The sequence below is a fragment of the Dasypus novemcinctus genome, chromosome 14 (genome assembly GCF_030445035.2).
Source record: "Dasypus novemcinctus isolate mDasNov1 chromosome 14, mDasNov1.1.hap2, whole genome shotgun sequence".
NCBI lineage: Eukaryota > Metazoa > Chordata > Mammalia > Cingulata > Dasypodidae > Dasypus > Dasypus novemcinctus.
Window position 1 is genome coordinate 39,996,651 of NC_080686.1, and position 5,938 is coordinate 40,002,588.

General features: G+C 32.1%; 1 pseudogene; it reads left to right on the plus strand.

Moving 5' to 3' along the window:
- The first annotated feature begins 2,381 nt into the window (after nt 1-2,381).
- LOC101426415 (heterogeneous nuclear ribonucleoprotein K pseudogene) lies at nt 2,382-3,708 on the plus strand (annotated as a pseudogene).
- The last annotated feature ends 2,230 nt before the right edge of the window (nt 3,709-5,938 follow it).

The window sequence follows — 5,938 nt, forward strand, 5'->3', positions numbered from 1 at the left end:
TAAGTAAATACATATCTGTTTATAATTTTCTTCATATATTCTATCCCTATATGTGTTAATAGAAGTTCACATACAGTGAACTGTGAATAAACTAGACAGTTCTGAAAACAATAGCAACTGTATAAAAACCAAAAGATCTAACATATCAGTACCTACCATTTAAAAGATTAACCACATAGAAATATTGTCCAATGATATATTGAAGTATAATGTATTAGCCAAGAATTCTGGGGTAGATTAATTGCATTTCTTGAAAGAGGAAAGCAATGGAGGATCTATTAATTATAATGAAATGATAATAAGTTATAATAAAATAAATAGTAATTCAATGCATGCCATCCTCTATCACCTTTGGACATGGAGGCAGGGAAGACAATACAAAGACGGGTGAGAGAAAAAAGGTGTAGTCTATACTTCTAAATTGCTATACTTCATATAGCCCAGACTCTCCTCAGTGTTTCCAGTCTCAGCAAGACTGATTAGTTAAGAACTCTCTGAAGAGCATAGGGCTTTCAGAGGTATATTAAGTAATGTGTTCCTAGCAAAGACGTCAGACTCATATGGGATGAGTAAGAATTAGTACTGATTGATTTTACTTTGTTATTTTTAGAAATAGAATGAAATTAGGAAATTAATAATGCAATGAAACAACATAAGCAAATATGTGATAGTGCAAAAGTGTGTATTTAACAAGATCTTTTACATTAAAAATTAATTATAATTTGGGTCAAAGAGTAAGTCAAACTTTACTTACAATAATTTAGATATTAACAAACATGTTGGTAAAATTAAACTATACTCAGTATCAAGTTCATCAGTTTAATTTTTATTATTAGGGGAGGGGAATTAAAATTAAAAATGAAATAGCGAAATTAATAAGTTAGAAAAGATATACATCATTATGCTTAATAAATCAAAAGCTATTGTTAAAAATCAACTAAAATAATATCACATTATATTCTAATGAGGAAAAAGGAGAGAAATTATGTATAAAACAAATGAAGGACAACAATGTTAGAAGACAGAGACAAAAGAAAAACAAATGTGCTTGATAGCCAGATAAAATAGATAATTTGCAAAAGATACAAATTATCAAAATTGCAGAAAGAAACACTAAATTTGAAGGGCCTAAAATGATGACAGAAATGGAAAATTTTATTGGAGATTACCTCAAAAATTATATTATATTCAGAAAGGTTTTTGAATAAATTTTTAAATATTCCAAGGAACATGTAATTTCTATACTATATATGAAATTGCAAAATATACATACAAATAAAACTGTAGAGCAATTTCACTTATATATATATGAATACCCAAATTCTAAATAAATACTAACAAATTTAACCTGGTAATAAAATACACAAGTAATACACATGGCAAATCCTGTCTTATTCAATGACTTCAGGAATGGTGTAATCTTAGGAAATCCATTATAATTTATCCTTTCAATAGGAAAAAGCAGAAAACATGATTATTTTATAGATACAGAAAAAGACACTTTTAAAAAGAAATATTTTTTTAAATTTTAAAATATCATTAAAATAGCAATAGAAAGTAAATTCCTTAATGTAACATATCTCAAAGATAATAACAGTAAACAACAAACAAAAATAAACTTCATCAGTAACAATGAATATTGGGAAAATAACATGAATGTCAGCCACCACCATTATTATTTAACAATAATTTAAGAATAATCCACATACTGGAAAAGGAGGCACATTTATCATGATAGAGAAAATGATTATCTACTTGGAAAGTCCAAGAGTAACTACTTGAAAAAAAAAGTTTGATTTATAAGAATGTTTAGTAATGGGCTGTTTTATAATCAAAATATATAAAATATAGTACTAATTACCAATTTTGAAACATTTTGTAGAAAATTAGTCCATTGCAATAACAACAGTTATAGGAAATGTCTGGAAGAGCATTTGGGAAGAAATATCCATTGTATATAAGTAAAAGAAAACTCTTTAATCTTTAATGTATGATATATAAGAACACTGGAATAAATAGAGAAATACACCATATCTTTGGGTGGATAAATTTACTATTATAAAGGTCACAATTCAGTTCAACTATTCAATTAACATTAAATTAATTTCATTCCAACTCCCAATAATATTTTCATTTGAAATTTGACAAAACATGAAAAAATTCATCTGAAAGAGAAAAATATCTAAGATAGCCAATGGTATTTTTAAGAGAGAATTATTTTTCTCTAAGGGAATATTAATTACAATGTTCACTACATTGGACTTTTAAAGTCACTGAAATTTGCAACAATAAAGGGTTGGTTAAATTTCTATGTATCTAAACAGAGGAATACTATCCATCAACTAAGCACAATGCTGTAGAATTATTTAATGCCACGAAAAATGTTCACAATATTCCCATGCCATTGTAGTAATAAAGTACGTAAAACAGCGTATTTACTAAGAACCACTTACAAAAATATTTATATTCCCACCACGGAAACCAATGGTAGATTTGGTAAGTGCCCTGCAGAAGATATGGAAGAGGACTAAGGATTTAAAAGGTCTAGAAAAATGGATAAGCTGCACATTCTGCTTCAGAGCTAGAATGGTTGGGGCAGTGATTGGAAAAGAGGAAAGAATATGAAGGCTCTGCCTACAGACTACAATGCCAAAGTTACAGTCCCAGACAGCATTGGCCCCAAGCACATATTATCAGTGCTGATATTGAAACAATTGGAGAAATTCCTCAGAAAATTGCCCTTATCTTAGAAGAAAACCTGCTGTTACCAACACTCACTGCAACCAGGCAGCTCCCACTCCAATCTGGTGCTATAGAATGCTTAAATTACCAACATTATAAAAGAAGCTTCTTTTATTGCAAGTTGAGACTTGATTGCAAGTTGAGTCTTGCAGTAGGAATTATTGGGGACAAAGGTGCTAAAATCAAAGAACTTCAAGAGAACAATAGTCAGGCAATAGCAAAGTTTTTCCAAGAATGCTGTCCTTGTTTTACCAGCAGGGGCATTCTTAGTGGAGGAAAGCCTGATAGAGTTGTAAAGTGAGTAGAGATTATCCTTGATTTTATATCTGTCTCCCATCAAAGGGCGTGCACAGGCCTATGATCTCAATTTTCCTGATGAGACCTATCATTATGGTGGTTTTCAATGATGTTTGGTGAGGACCCTGGATGTCCCTTGGGATTTCCCATGTGGGTAAGAGGTGGTTTTGACAGAATGCCTCCTGGTCTGGGCAGGCATCCAGTACCTCCACCTTGAAGAGATTATGATGACATGAGTTCTGGTGGAGGACCTCCTCCTGGATGAGGTGACTGGGGTGGCAACAGAGCTCAGAATTTTCCTCTTCCACCACCACCACCACCTAGAAGAGAAGATCTAAAGGCTATGACCAAAGAGGAAGACCTGGAGACTGTTAGGATGGCATGGTTTGTTTCAGTGTTGATGATATATGGGACTTTGCAATAGATATATGGAGCCCATCAGAACGGCAGATGGCTTATGAACCAGGGTAGTTCTGGATATGATTATTCCTATGCAGGGCATTGTGGCTTGCATGGTGATCCTGGTGGGCCTATTATTACTACACAAGTAGCTACTCCCAAAGAATGGGTTGGATATATTATTGGAAAGGTGGTCAGTGGATTAAACAAATCTGTCATGCTTCGGAAGCTTCAATCAAAATTGATGAGTTTTTTGAAGGATCTCAATAGTGCAGGGGTCTTAACAAGAGGTCCATGAGCTTGAACTGAAATTCCAAAAAAAGCACTGTTCTTGTGGGAATGCGTTTGTGCAGGTGTGATACATTTATTAAATAATACACAGTATAGTGTGGACTTAGCGAGGGATCCATGGTTTTCACCTGACTGGCGAAGGTGTCCGTGGAACCAAAAATGTTAGGAACCTCTGCTATAGTGGAATGCACAGTATTTACTGCGGAACAGTGTGACGCAGTATGGACATGTTGGAGAATTCTAATGCAAGATTTTTTTTTTCTTTTTTTTAATACTGTGAAGCAGTATCCTGGAAAGTTTTTCTAAGATTAGTGAAGTACTGAAAGAGTCCTGCAACATTTAGATTTTTTTTTTTTTTAATCTTCTTCTGTTTAAAAAAAGCCAGCATTCAACTGCCTCATTTGTGTTCACATTTTGAGGTGTAGTGCAGTCCTTGCTGCTCACCAGATGTAATGTTTTAGCTCCTTACAACCGGGGTGGGAGGCTGCTAAGAGTGTGCAGAAACCAACATTGAAATTATGAAACTGCGAAAGAGTAAGTGAACTTTTATTTATTTTTTATTGGTGGTGGTAATAAAAGATTCCCCCCCAGTTAGTTAGAGTGAACACTTTGCCTTGCTTTGTGGTCATTGCAACATTTGGGGGGAGGGAGGCGGCATGGAACAGAGAAGTTCACATGTCCCTGGCATCCTTTCAGAGCAGTGTGCAGAATACAATTCTCTTTTGTAACAATCGTTTTACGATTTTAAAAATAAATTTAATGAACCTACTTTTGATAGTCATTTCTGCTTAATGCAGTCATTTTTGAGATGGCTAAATTCTTCCACCCCAGCCCTAAACTAAACACAACTTTTGATTTTCAGCTTCTCTGTTGGATATAGGAGCATCTCTTCTTGGCCAGAGGCAAAATATTTTGGCAAATTCAGTTCTCGTGACTTGATAGTTTGAAAGTTCATTTTTTGAGAAGATATATTCCATTATGTATACTTGTGCTTATAATAAACTGGGGGTTCTGTTTGTTTTTGTAAATGGTTACTCCCTACTTTGCAATGGTTTTCTATATAACTAATTGTGAAGAACAAAGGTGGGGAACAGTACTACAAATTGAGTAATAGTATAAGCATATACCAAGAAGCCAGATGGGCAGCAAGATTTATTAGTCTAATAATACTTGTTTATGGAAGTGACGGAATAAACTCTGATTATTTTTATTAGATTATTTCTCACCTAGACTTCAACCGTCAATCTGCTAGTGTATTAAACTTTGTAAAATACATAAAAATTTTTCCATTGTATGGAAATTGAAAGAAAAATTTGTACCATTTTCTTTGTTGTGTGTTGGATAATGTAGGAAATGTTTGTGAACAATTCAAAACAAGGATGAAAAAATTTCCTGTTGATGTTTTGTATAGTTTCTTGGCATTGGTGTTGATAGTTAAAAGTTCATGTAAATAAAACTCCCATGGAAAAAATAGTATGTAAATTATATTTTTAGTCTGGTATTTCAAGAAAAACAACAAGAAATGAAAGGTAGATAGAGAGAAACAGACTGACTTACAAAAATGTTAGCTTCTTTGAAATTGCAAGTTATTTTAATTAATTTTTGCATGCTAGTAATTTCTAAATATTCATAGTGATCATCTGTATCTATTACATTATATAAAAGTCTTAATATAAAAATAGGATTCTTAATATTTAACCCTCCAATGACAAAAATAAGAAAAAATGTTGGATACTTATGAATTAACTATTTAAAATGCTGACTAAAAATCTATTTCAAATAAATTTGTAACTACTAACTTGAATTTATACCCTTATCTCAACTAGTAATTTGCATCTCTGGTGAATACGTCATAGTTTAATGTTAAAGGAAATCACTTAAAAATCTTTAAAATGAATGAATATCATTTAGGGCTAAATAAACTTATATTTCACCCATTGTCTTCTCATTTTTTACAATTACAAAATTAAAATGTAAAAATTAATTTAAATTTTTAATTTATAAATGATTAGAATTTATAAACTACTATGGATGAAAGCAGATAACATTTGATTAGACAAACTATAATGTTCCAAGGAGGAAATATACAAATGAAAGATAACAAAGAAACCAACCACAAACCACTCACCACACTCTGATAATCAAACACACCGTAGAGAAAAACAAAACAAACACAAAAATATTTTCTCTTTCCCAAAACCTTATTTTT